Genomic DNA, 13799 nt, shown 5'->3' on the forward strand with positions numbered 1-13799 from the left:
ATCCAGTCCAACACTCTGTGTCACAGAAGAACATAAGAGAAGCCCATGCTGGATCAGGCCAATGGCCCATCCAGTCCAACACTCTGTGTCACATAAGAACATAAGAGAAGCCATGTTGGATCGGGCCAGTGGCCCCTCCAGTCCAACACTCTGTGTCACATAAGAACATAAGAGAAGCCATGTTGGATCGGGCCAATGGCCCCTCCAGTCCAACACTCTGTGTCACATAAGAACATAAGAGAAGCCATGTTGGATCAGGCCAACGGCCCATCCAGTCCAACACTCTGTGTCACATAAGAACATAAGAGAAGCCATGTTGGATCAGGCCAATGGCCCCTCCAGTCCAACACTCTGTGTCACATAAGAACATAAGAGAAGCCATGTTGGATCAGGCCAGTGGCCCCTCCAGTCCAACACTCTTTGTCACATAAGAACATAAGAGAAGCCATGTTGGATCAGGCCAGTGGCCCCTCCAGTCCAACACTCTGTGTCACATAAGAACATAAGAGAAGCCATGTTGGATCAGGCCAATGGCCCATCCAGTCGAACACTCTGTATCACACAGTGCCAAAATACACACACACACACACACACAATGTGGCTAATAGCCACTGATGACCTCTGCTCATATTTTTATTAAATCCCCTCTTGAAGCTGTCTATGCTTGTAACCACCACCACCTCCTGTGGCAGTGAATTCCACATGTTCACCTTTTGGGTGAAGAAGGACTTCCTTTTATTCCATTTTAACCTGACTGCTCAGCAATTCCATTGAATGCCCACGAGTTCTTGTATTGTGAGAAAGCTTATGATGTAGCCAATCCCCAAGAGCTTACAGGGCCTACCATAAGGACAACCCGCCCCCCAAATTCCTGCTACAAAAAAGAGCCCTGACAACCATCACAACAACCCCATAGCCCAGTACCTACTGAAAAGACTACTGCAAAACAGTCCATCAGCGTAACAACTATGCATCATGGAGTTTTGTTGCATCCTCAAAAGCAGCCTGATGCTCAAATATATTCTGGTTATTTCTAGAAACTACATCTCTTAGGATCCCTGATCCTTCTCAGAGCCTATCAATGGACTTAGATTCATATTCACTCCCCCCCGCCCCCCGGGCAGTCCAGTCAAGTCTAGTGCAGAAGCAAGCAGCAGGGCCTTTTCAGTAGTGGCCACAAGAACTATGGAAGGATCTTCTTCAAAAGACCGTCAGCCAAAAGGGAGGCACACGGCACATGTCATTGAAGAAAACTCCTGGGCACTGAGAAATGCCTACGACATCTGAACTGTCCAAGAGTACTGTGGGTAGAGAGGTTCAGAACGGTCTTTATGTTGCTACTAAAATGGTTTCAGATTTTTTTTTTTTTGTCACTCTGTTGTAATGGGCTATCAGCTGCCGGGATCATTTGGAAAGGAAGGCAAATATTTAACAAAACACATTCATGCAAAAGACACAATAGAGGATTATGCAGGGGAAACAGAAGGTAGAGAAAGAAGTACCTTTCTCCCTTTCTCACAATATGAGAACTCCTGGGCACTACATGAAATTGCTGAGCAGTCAGGGTAGAAACGGATAAAGGAAGTCCTTCTTCACCCCAAGGGCGATTAACACGTGGAATTCGTTGCCACAGGAGGTGGTGGCGGCTACAAACATAGCTTCAAGAGGAGATTGCATAAAAATATGGAGCAGTTGGGTTAGAACAGATAAAGGGAAGTCCTTCTTCACCCCAAGGGTGATTAACATGTGGAATTCACTGCCACAGGAGGTGGCGGCAGCTCTAAGCATACAAAGCTTCAAGAGAGGATTGGATAAACATTATGGAGCAGAAGCCCATCAGTGGCTAGTAGCCACAGAGTATTGTTGGAACTCTTTGTCTGGGGCGAGTGATGCTCCGTATTCTTGGTGCTAAGGGAGGCACAGTGGGAAGGATTCTGGTGCCCTGGCCCCATAGATGGACCTCCTGATGGCACCTGGGTTTTTTGGCCACTGTGTGACACAGAGTTGGACTGGATGGCCTTTGGCCTGATCCAACATGGCTTCTTTTATGTTCTTATGTGACACAGAGTGTTGGACTGGATGGGCCATTGGCCTGATCCAACATGGCTTCTCTTATGTTCTTATGTGACACAGAGTGTTGGACTGGATGGGCCATTGGCCTGATCCAACATGGCTTCTCTTATGTTCTTATGTGACACAGAGTGTTGGACTGGATGGGCCATTGGCCTGATCCAACATGGCTTCATGTTCTTATCTTCATATTCATTTGGAGAGCAGCATGTATTCACTCAAAGGATCTCCTGAGGACGGTAGCAGCTCCAGACACTCACCTAGAACCTGCTACAGCAGTGAACTTAACACATCACGGTCCTCCTTCTTAGAAGAAGAAGAAGAAGAAGAAGAAGAAGAAGAAAAGAAGAAGAAGAAGAAGATGATATTGGATTTATATCCTGCCCTCCACTCTGAAGAGTCTCAGAGTGGCTCGCAATCTCCTTTATCTTCTCCCCCCACAACAGACACCCTGTGAGGTAGATGAAGATATTGGATTTATATCCCGCCCCCCACTCCGAAGAGTCTCAGTGGCACAATCTCCTTTATCTTCTCCCCCCACAACAGACACCCTGTGAGGTAGATGAAGATATTGGATTTATATCCCGCCTCCACTCTGAAGAGTCTCAGAGCGGCTCACAATCTCCTTTCCCTTCCCCCCTCCAGAACAGACACCCTGTGAGGGTCGGGTGGGGCTGAGAGAACTCTAACAGCAGCTGCCCTTTCAAGGACAACCTCTGTCAGAGCTATGGCTGACCCAAGGCCATGCTAGCAGGTGCAAGTGGAGGAGTGGGGAATCAAACCCGGTTCTCGCAGATAAGAGTCCACACACTTAACCACTATACCAAACTAGCTCTCACAGAGACCAAGATAGCCATAAAGCCTCTCTCTGCGTGCCAGCAAGTGGAAGGGGGGGGGGGGGGGGAGAAGCAAGGTAGTCATGCCAAAGGGGTGAAAGCTAGCTAATTCTTTTATTGCAGGGGTGGCCAAGGTAGCTCTCCAGATGTTTTTTTGCCAACAACTCCCATCAGCCCCAGCCAGCATGGCCAATGGCTGTGACTGATGGGAGTTGTAGGCAAAAAACATCTGGAGAGCTACCGTCGGCCACCCCTGTTTTATTGGACTGCATGTTCAAGATATCCGTAACCCCACCTTATCGTTTCAAAGCAACCTTTCGAGATAGCAGACTGAGCAAACAAAATCATGACCAGTTAACACAAAGCTCAGGGAGAATGAACCAGTTTTTAGCCTGATGCCTGGCAGATAAGCTCAGGTCGGTTTCTCTGTGAACATTACGTTGTGTGAGAAAAGGAGAGGAAGTCAGCAAGCCTCTTGAGAAGGACGGAAGATGTCCTAGCAACCTGTACAACCTGCATACACACAAGACAATGCTGCTGTTTTGGTGAGAGCCAGTGTGGTGCAGTGGTCAGTAATATGGGTAACCCCAGGTTCATAAGAACATAAGAGAAGCCACGTTGCATCAGGCCAGTGGCCCCTCCAGTCCAACACTCTGTGTCACAGAAGAACATAAGAGAAGCCATGTTGGATCAGGCCAATGGCCCCTCCAGTCCAACACTCTGTGTCACTTAAGAACATAAGAGAAGCCCTGTTGGATCAGGCCAGTGGCCCCTCCAGTCCAACACTCTGTGTCACATAAGAACAGAAGAGAAGCCATGTTGGATCAGGCCAGTGCCCCTCCAGTCCAACACTCTGTGTCACTTAAGAACATAAGAGAAGCCCTGTTGGATCAGGCCAGTGGCCCCTCCAGTCCAACACTCTGTGTCACATAAGAACATAAGAGAAGCCATGTTGGATCAGGCCAGTGGCCCTCCAGTCCAACACTCTGTGTCACAGAAGAACATAAGAGAAGCCATGTTGGATCAGGCCAATGGCCCCTCCAGTCCAACACTCTGTGTCACATAAGAACATAAGAGAAGCCATGTTGGATCAGGCCAATGGCCCCTCCAGTCCAACACTCTGTGTCACATAAGAACATAAGAGAAGCCATGTTGGATCAGGCCAATGGCCCCTCCAGTCCAACACTCTGTGTCACAGAAGAACATAAGAGAAGCCATGTTGGATCAGGCCAATGGCCCCTCCAGTCCAACACTCTGTGTCACATAAGAACATAAGAGAAGCCATGTTGGATCAGGCCAGTGGCCCCTCCAGTCCAACACTCTGTGTCACAGAAGAACATAAGAGAAGCCATGTTGGATCAGGCCAATGGCCCCTCCACTCCAACACTGTGTCACATAAGAACATAAGAGAAGCCATGTTGGATCAGGCCAATGGCCCATCCAGTCCAACACTCTGTGTCACATAAGAACATAAGAGAAGCCATGTTGGATCAGGCCAATGGCCCCTCCACTCCAACACTCTGTGTCACATAAGAACATAAGAGAAGCCATGTTGGATCAGGCCAATGGCCCATCCAGTCCAACACTCTGTGTCACATAAGAACATAAGAGAAGCCATGTTGGATCAGGCCAATGGCCCCTCCACTCCAACACTCTGTGTCACATAAGAACATAAGAGAAGCCATGTTGGATCAGGCCAATGGCCCATCCAGTCCAACACTCTGTGTCACATAAGAACATAAGAGAAGCCATGTTGGATCAGGCCAATGGCCCTCCACTCCAACACTCTGTGTCACATAAGAACATAAGAGAAGCCATGTTGGATCAGGCCAAAAGCCCATCCAGTCTAACACTCTGTGTCACACAGTGGCCCAAAAAATTATGTATATATACACACAAACATATATACACACACTGTGGCTAATAGCCACTGATGGACCTCTGCTCCATATTTTTATCCAATCCCCTCTTGAAGCAGGCTATGCTTGTAGCTGCCACCACCTCCTGTGGCAGTGAATTCCACAGGTTAATCACCCTTTGGGTGAAGATGGACTTCCTGTTATCTGTTTTAACATTCAAATCCTCACTGCCACAGAAGTTCACTGAGTGACTTTGGGCCAGTAGTACACTCTCAGCCCAAGCTACCTTGCAGGGTTGTTGTGAGGATAAAATGGAGACGAGGCCGATACCGTTAGCTGCTGTGGGTCCCCATTGGGGAGAAAAGTGGGACACAAATAAAATAAATACTAATGTGAATCAGAGTGCCCCTACAAAGAAAAAGCCCTCTCCTCTCAATGGCTGCCGGCTCACTTCAGAAAGGAGGGGCACGCCAAGAAAGGTCAGGTTCACACATCCTAGTTATGACTGAATCACTCTGTGCCTTTTTAAAAAGAACTACAGAAAGACCTACAGCCTGGGTAAAACAGTCCCCAAAAAACTGACCAAAAGTTACGAGATAAAGGTAAAGGTAATCTCCTGTGCAAGCACCAGTCGTTTCTGACTCTGGGGTGACGTTGCTTTCACGATGTTTTCACGGCAGACTTTTGATGGGGTGGTTTGCCGTTGCCTTCCCCAGTCCCCTACACTTTACTCCCAGCGAAGCTGGGGACTCATTTGACCGACCTCGAAAGGATGGATGGCTGAGTCAACCCCGAGCTGGCTACCTGAACCCAGCTCCGCTGGGATCGAGCTCAGGTCGTGAGCAGAGAGCTTGGACTGCAGTACTGGAGCTTTACCACTCTGCGCCACAGGTTATGCTTAAATCACTCTGTGCTTTTTTTTAAAGACAGGAAAGAACTACAGCCTGGATAAAACAGTTCCCAAAAAACTAACCACAAGTTACGAAATCCCCAACCACAATTAGTATCTGACCGCAGAAAAGTTGACACTGTGTTGTTGGGCGTCTAGACTCCCAAGGAAAACTTCCCGTTCTGAAGCTAATAAAATGCAAAAAAGCTGTCCAGAAAGAGTCCCAGCAATGGTTAAAACTTCAGATTTATTCCAGCGAGCTTTTTGTGGTCAGGAATACGCAGCCACAAAAAGAGAGGATTTTGGAGAATGCTTTCTGGAGCTGGCAACAAATGGGATAACATAAAAAGCAAAAGAAAGGAGTCCAACCAAAGGGTTCTTTAGGCTCCAAGTGTAATCAATTAACCATCTCTTCTTCCCTGCCCTCTTTGTAAAAATTGCTCTGAATGGCAAAGAAGAGCTTTCAAATAAGCCTCAATGAAGACAACAAAGGCGTAAGGCAGGTGGGAAAGATGGGACTTCTGAAGTCCTACGAAAAGTACCATGGCTGAGTGGTTCTCAAGAGAACATTCTCCATTGATCTGCAACTAAAAGCATGAATCAATTTGCTCTTGCAATGATATATATATATTTCTCCCCCACTCACTGGTTACAACAGAACAAAGTCTGGAGCGTTTCAAGGAGCCGCTGTTCAAAAGGAACACAGCAGCCCCCGGAGGTGAAGAGCTCGGGTGGAAACAGTTCCAAGCGCACCCATGTCAAGTAGAGCTTGGCCCAAATGCTCTTCTTCAAGGCACAATACCAGCGGAGAGGCACTCCTATTTTGGAGCAAATGAGGAAGACTGAGCGACAAAAGAAAACTTAAAACAGAAGCTGTGTCATCTCTGCAGGGGCAGAAGCAGACCAGACCACCGGTGTGAAGGCAGCTTTGCATCCACAGAAGATCCTTCGGCAAAAAAACAGGTAGCCCCAAACCGGCGTTCCAGGTGTCCTGTGGCTAAAGGAATTTGCAACGGCAGCTACAGCAGGACGGATTTCGGGGTTTGTGATAGAAAATCCAGACGCCACCCCTCACCCCGCCCTGCAGTTACTACAGCACGTAACCCACTAGGATATTCTCCTGCGCAGATCCCACAGGAATTTAAGGGGAGCTGCTTCACGACCAGTGTGTTCTTGCGTAGATGTTCCCATCCATCTCTAAAGGGCTTGCCTAAACAACATTTCAGCAGAAGACAGTTTCTGCGCCAATCTTTCCATCTCCCACCACTGCCACTACCCCCCTCACGATCACCCCAAACCTCATTGCTTCCCTTGCTGCATCTCAGCAAATGTGGGGTCAAAGGCGAGTTTTACAGATACCACAGACTGTGAAAGAGACACATAAGTGGTTTCTAGAGCAAATCAAGAAGATAAAGATGATGATATTGGATTTATATCCCACCCTATACTCTGAATCTCAGAGTCCAAGAGCGGTCAAAATCTCCTTTACCTTTCTCCCCCACAACAGACACCCTATGAGGTGGTGGGGCTGAGAGAGTTCTGACAGAAGCTGCCCTTTCAAGGACAACTCCTGCAAGAGCTATGGCTGACCCAAGGCCATTCCAGCAGCTGCAAGTGGAGGAGTAGGGAATCAAACCAAATTCTCCTGAATAAGAGTCCACGCACTTAACCACTGCACCAAACTTAAGCCTGAATAATAATAATAATTATTATTATTATTTCTTTATTTATATTCCACCCATTCCCCCATTGGGGGCTCAGAGCGGAGTACAGCAAATAGAAATAAAAATCACAATAAAACCATAATAAAACCAATTACAACAATTCTCTCCCAGAAGCTAAAATGACTAATTTGAGGCTGCCGTGCTTTGGTCCCATTACGGGAAGAATCACTGGAAAAGATAATAATGCTAAGAAAAGCTGAAGGCAGGAGGAAAAGGGGAAGAAGATTCAATCCGAGATGGATCGACTCGAATCGAGGAAGCCCCAGGCTTCCGTTTGCAAGACCTGAGCAAGGCTGTACAAGGCAGGATGTCTTGAAGGTTATTAATTCAGACGCTCACTGCCAGTCAGAAGTGACTTGATGTCGCATAACGCATACACCCATCTTGCACCTTTAGCTGCAATTCTCCTTGGTCTCCAGTTCAATGAAGAAGGGGGCTATTAGAAAGAAGGAGACTCCACAGGGAGGGTGGGGCAGCAAGCCGACATCTCCACGTTTACAAGCCAGTAAAGGAGGTCAGCATAAAGGTGCACAAAGCAAGAATAAGGGCATCCCTTCCTGCATCCAAACCAAAAACATAGCCTCCCGTCCCTAAAACGAAGAAGAATTGCAGATTTATACCCCGCCCTTCTCTCTGAAACAGAGACTCAGAGCGGCTTACAATCTCCTATGTCTTTTGCCCCCACATCAGACACTCTGTCAGGTGGGTGAGGCTGAGAGAGCTCTCCCAGAAGCTGCCTTTCAAGGACAGCTCTGTGAGAGTGATGCTGACCCAAGGCCATTCCAGCAGGTGCGAGTGGAGAGTGGGGGAATCAAACCCGGTTCTCCCAGATAAGAGCCCCCACACTTCACCACGATGCTAAACTGCAATTGCACCAAAATGCCACCAACTGCTCCCGAAACGGAACCAAATGGCGGCACACTCACCATCCAGTCTGGCATGTGAAAAGCTGCAGCCCCCGCACTGCTGTCCCACTTCTCCATCTCAGAAATTCTGGGGGACTCTGGCTGGGCTGCCGCCACCGATCTACAGAGCTGATCCGGCAATGCCGAGGCGCAAAAGCCAAAGAGTCCAGGCTGTGGTTAACTTCACGGGGCTTGCACCCTCTTTCCAGCGAGTCCCTGAGCCGTCAATGAAACAGGCAGGATTGGAAACGCGGGGCTGGGGCAGGCGCCGATCTCAGCGTCTCCTGCAAGGAGCTTTAACCTTCCAGGGGGACTCTAGAAAGGAGCTTCCGACTGCAGCCTGTTACGACGGGTTGGCCTCACGGTGTTGGGCTTGTGGCTGATTTACCGCTGGCCCCACGCACAATCCCCAGGTGACGTCACCAGGAGAGCCAACACTGGGAGTCAATAGGGCCAAGTCAAGGAGGTGTTTTCCCTCCCTCTCTCTCCCCCTCTTTTCCCCCAAAGTGTCGCAAAAGGACAAGTCTGCTCTCACGGAGCTTTGGGCCTGATAGCATTAAAAGTTCATGTCACCAAAGCAAAGGCCCAGCAGGTTCCCAGCAGCCAAACAAGCGCACCTGGCCTGAGACCAATAAGGCAGTCTTTGAAATTAGCTTCGGAAAGCCTTGGCTTCTGGAAAGACGGCAAGACTTCTGTTCCAAAGGCCGCTGGGGTATGTGACTGACGGGTTTGTTGCTCCCTCTGCTGGACAATAGGCATGTGAGCAAATCTACCCCTACATGGACGCTGTGGTTTGTGCATTTTAGACAGCATTTGTGGGCCCCCACTTTCCAGCGCTCATCGGGACCCGAAGCGGCTAACAGAATTTAAAATCTGCATAATTAAAACACTCCTTAAAAAGAATTTTAAAACACCGTCATGCAAACCACTGAAACAAAGTTAAAACACACATGAGGGAGGGGGGGGGGGGGGTAGAAAGTGCCATGAAGTCGTAGCTGAGTTATGGGGATCCTGTGGGTTTTTAAGCCAAGAGATATTCCAAAGTGGTTGACCACTGCCTGCCAACCAAATACTAGCCAGGGCCGACTCTGCTTAGCTTCTGAGATCTGCTATAAGTCAAAATATAAATAAATAAATAAGTGATGAAATCGAGCTAGTTTGGCCTCCCAGTCAAGTCAAGAGACATTCATTGCCTGTTTGTGAGTTTCCTGCATTGTGCAGGGGGTTGGACTTTGTGACCAACACTGAAGTCCTCAAGAGGGCGGAGGTTACAAGCATCGAGGCACTGCTGTTGAAGATGCAGCTGCGCTGGGCAGGACATATTTCTAGGATGGAAAACCACCCGCCTTCCCAAGATTGCTCTGTATGGCAAACTTTCCACCGGCCATCGAAATAGAGGGGCACCAAAGAAGAAGTACAAGGACTCCTTGAAGAAATCCCTTGGCACCTGTCGCATCAACCATCACCAGTGGTCTGACCTAGCCTCAGATCGCAAAGCATGGAGGCACAACCATCCACCAGGCTGTCTCTTCCTTTGAGAATGCACGCATAGCTGGTCTTGAGGACAAAAGAGATTGAGAAAGAATCGCACTGCTACAGCACCAACCCCAAATCAGACTTTTCCCTGCAGCCTCTGTGGCCGGATCTGCCTGTCCCGCATTGGTCTTGTCAGCCACCAGCGGAGCCTGCAGCAGACGTGGACTACTGCACCCTTCTTAAATCTTCGTTCGCGAAGTCAAGCCGAGAGAGAGAGGGGGGGGGGGGTTGGACTAGATGACCCTAGAGGTCCCTTCCAACTCTGATTCTATGAATTTTACACTGATTCATTGTGAGCAGTTTTTGATATGCTCGCGACTTCAGTTGGAGGAGGATTTTGAAAACACAGTGTTGGCAATTTCAAAAATTCTTTTAGCAATTAGCACCACTCCAACCCTTAAAAGTTTCAGCACCCAGAGCTTTAACACCTGGACAGGAGTGGCTTTGTGGAACGAGGACAATCGTGTGTCCGTCGTGAAACAAAATGCTTCCGAGGGGACAGCCAATTGGAGACGTCCTTGTGCCAGAGAAGGAGGGTCTGGCTGTGACCCAGATGGTTAAGCTCGCACCACTCTTCATCAGATCTCAGAAACTATGTCGGGTTGGTCTTGGTTAGCTGTTCCCTCTAAGTTGTGGATGGAGCCCCTAAGAACATAAGAGAAGCCATGTTGGATCAGGCCAACAGCCCACCCAGTCCAACACTCTGTGTCACATAGTGGCAAAAAAATTATATATACACACACACTGTGGCTAATAGCCACTGATGGACCTGTGCTCCATATTTTTATCTAAACCCCTCTTGAAGGTGGCTATACTTGTGGGCCGCCACCACCTCCTGTGGCAGTGAATTCCACATGTTAATCACCCCTTTGGGTAAAGAAGTACTTCCTTTTATCTGTTTTAAACCTGTCTGCTCAGCAATTTCATCGAATGCCCCACGAGTTTCTTGTATTGTGAGAAAGGGAGAAAAGGACTTCTTTCTCTACCTTCTCCATTCCCATGCATTATCTTGTAAACCTCTATCATGTCACCCCCGCAGTCAGACGTTTCTCCAAGCTAAAGAGCCCCAAGCGTTTCAACCATTCTTCTTCATAGGGAAAGTGCTCCAGCCCTTTAATCATTCTAGTTGCCCTTTTCTGGACTTTCTCCGATGCTATAATATCCTTTTTGAGGATGCGGCGACCAGAACAGCTCCTCTGTGGCGCAGAGTGTTAGAGCGGCAGTTACTGCGGTCTTAAGCTCTGCTCATGACCTGACTTTGATCCCCAGCAGGAGCTGGGTTTTCAGGTAGCTGGCTCGAGGTTGACTCAGCCTTCCCTCCTTCCGAGGTGGGTCAAAGGAGTCCCCAGCTTGCAGAGAGGAAAGCGTAGAGGACTGGGGAAAGCAATGGCAAACCACCCTGTAAAAAGTCTGCCGTGAAAACCGTCGTGAAAGCAAACATCACCCCAGAGTCAGAAAACGACTGGCGCTTGCACAGGGGACCTTTCCTTTCCTAAGCTGTGGAGTCTTGTGAGCAAAAATTCTACTTTGTGAGCTACTTGGCATTAAAGTGGTGAGCTACTGCATAAATTAGCTTGCTCTAGAGCCAAGACAAAAATGGGTGAGCTGGAGGCTAAAAAAAAATTGCGAGCTAGATCACACAAACTCAGCTTAGAGGGAACGCTGGGTTAGCACTTGGATGGGAGACCACCAAGGCAATCCAGGGTTATTAGGGCAGAGGCAAGCAGATGGCAAACCAGCTCTGTTCTTCTCTCGCCCTGGCCTGGATGGTGCAGGCTAGCCCATCTTCATTGGATTTTGAAAGCTAAGGAGGGTCAGGTCTGGCCACTTCTCAGATAGGAGATGATCAAGGAAGCCCAGGGTTGCTCCACACAGCGGCAGGCAGTGGCAAACCACCTCTGTTCGTCTCTTGCCTTGAACTGGATGGCTCAGGCTAATCTGATCTGTCAGATCGCAGAAGCTAAGGAGGGTCAGTCCTGGTTAGTACGTGGGGATGGGAGACCACCAAGAAGCCCAGGGTTGCTACACAGAGGCAGGCAGTGACAAACCACCTCTGTTCGTCTCTTGCTTTGAACTGGATGCTCAGGCTAATCTGATCTTGTCAGATCACGGAAGCTAAGGAGAGTCAGTCCTGGTTAGTACGTGGGATGGGAGACCACCAAGAAGCCCAGGGTTGCTACACAGAGGCAGGCAGTGACAAACCACCTCTGTTCGTCTCTTGCTTTGAACTGGATGGCTCAGGCTAATCTGATCTTGTCAGATCGTGGAAGCTAAGGAGGGTCAGTCCTGGTTAGTACGTGGGATGGGAGACCACCAAGAAGCCCAGGGTTGCTACACAGAGGCAGGCAGTGACAAACCACCTCTGTTCGTCTCTTGCTTTGAACTGGATGGCTCAGGCTAATCTGATCTTGTCAGATCGCGGAAGCTAAGGAGGGTCAGTCCTGTTAGTACGTGGGATGGGAGACCACCAAGAAGCCCCGGGTTGCTATGCAGAGGCAGGCAATGGCAAACCACCTCTTTTCATCCTTTGCCTTGAAAACCCTACAGCAGGGGTGGCCAAGGTAGCTCTCCAGATGTTTTTTGCCTACAACTCCCATCAGCCCCAGCCATTGACCTTGCTGGCTGGGGCTGATGGGAGTTGTAGGCAAGAAACATCTGGAGAACTACCGTTGGCCACCCCTGGCCTACAGGTTCGCTGTAAGTTGGCTGTGAACTTGAGCGGCCTCCTGGTTCTACTTCCAGGCGAAATCAGTATAATCCTAGATGACAATTTTAAGAAAGGAGGTGCTGCTTTGGAGCACTGAAATCACCTGCAGATTAAATCAGGGTGTTTTTTTTTATGACTCTACAAAGTCATCTCATTTTTCTTTCTTTAGACTATAAAAAAAAATACATCCTCGCTGCTTGATTCTGTCAAAGAAAAAGCCTGCTACTCCTTTGGCCTCCAGAACAAAAGCGCCCATACTCCATTGGGCTAAAAATAACAATCTTGCCTTATTTCCGTCTGCCGCCTGAGTTTTATCTTGCTTCCTCCTTGCCAATGCTTCAGCGGGAGACTTCCGAGAAAGCAGATGGCAGATTCCAAGGCCTATCTTATCAGCCGACCCTCCTCCCCACGCTCACCCCCAAGTTTCACATCGAAGGGAAATGACTTGGCCTTAATCAAAGTTTCTTCTGGCGGGGGGGGGGGGGGTGGAATCCCCCTGCCAGCTTTTGCAACGGCGCCCAAGGTCGGAAGGCCAGGGGGTGCTACTGGAACCTTCACTGACAATGGAGGCCCAGATAGCAGCCGCTGCCAAATCCGCCTTTTTCCATCTTAGGCGGGCAAGAAAGTTAGTCTCTTCCTTCCTACGCTTACGGTCACCTTGAGATTGGACTACTGTAACACCCTCTACATGGGGCTGCCCTTGTTTCAAATTCGGAGACAACAGCTGGTGCAGAATGCAAGCGGCTAGGGCTTTTATTGGGCTCCCGCGTGTGAAGCACATACAGCCTGGTCTGCGGGAGCTGCACTGGCTGCCGATGGTGTACCGGATTCGCTACAAGGTGCTGGTTATTACCCTTTAAAGCCCTATATGGCCGAGGACCCTGTCTACCTTAGGGACTGTCTCTTCCCAGTAGTTCCCCAGAGGGTACTCAGATCTGGGTCACAGAATCCTGCTATCGATTCCCTGGGCCGAGGGAGGCGAGATGGAAAGACCACCGCTGAAAGAGCCTTCTCTACAGCGGCCCCCTATTGTGGAACCAACTTCCCGTAAGAAGCAAGAGCCTTGCGGGACCTTGCCCAGTTCCGCAAGGCTCAGCGAGACAGCTTTGTTTCAACTTGCTTTTAATGGACAGCAAGGTATGAGGATACTCGAGAAGGCTGAAGAGACTGAAATCTTAACGTTAGCGCCAAATTGTTTTAAATAATGTTTTAACTGTTATAGTGTTCACAAGTTTTAATTGGTCACTGTTTTGGTACTGTAATGCTTTTGTTG

The 13799-nt window shown here is 48.9% G+C and overlaps 1 protein-coding gene and 1 non-coding gene across 2 annotated transcripts in view; one reads left to right on the forward strand and one right to left on the reverse strand.

Moving 5' to 3' along the window:
* AHCYL2 (adenosylhomocysteinase like 2) overlaps window positions 1–13799 on the reverse strand; it is a 217310-nt gene that overhangs the window by 116428 nt on the left and 87083 nt on the right. The window lies entirely within an intron of this gene.
* Window positions 3347–3485, forward strand: LOC132576731 (U6atac minor spliceosomal RNA). Its single transcript, XR_009555782.1, has one exon. It is a non-coding gene; the product is annotated as a U6atac minor spliceosomal RNA (small nuclear RNA).

Source organism: Heteronotia binoei, chromosome 8, assembly GCF_032191835.1.
Source record: "Heteronotia binoei isolate CCM8104 ecotype False Entrance Well chromosome 8, APGP_CSIRO_Hbin_v1, whole genome shotgun sequence".
NCBI classification, from domain to species: domain Eukaryota; kingdom Metazoa; phylum Chordata; class Lepidosauria; order Squamata; family Gekkonidae; genus Heteronotia; species Heteronotia binoei.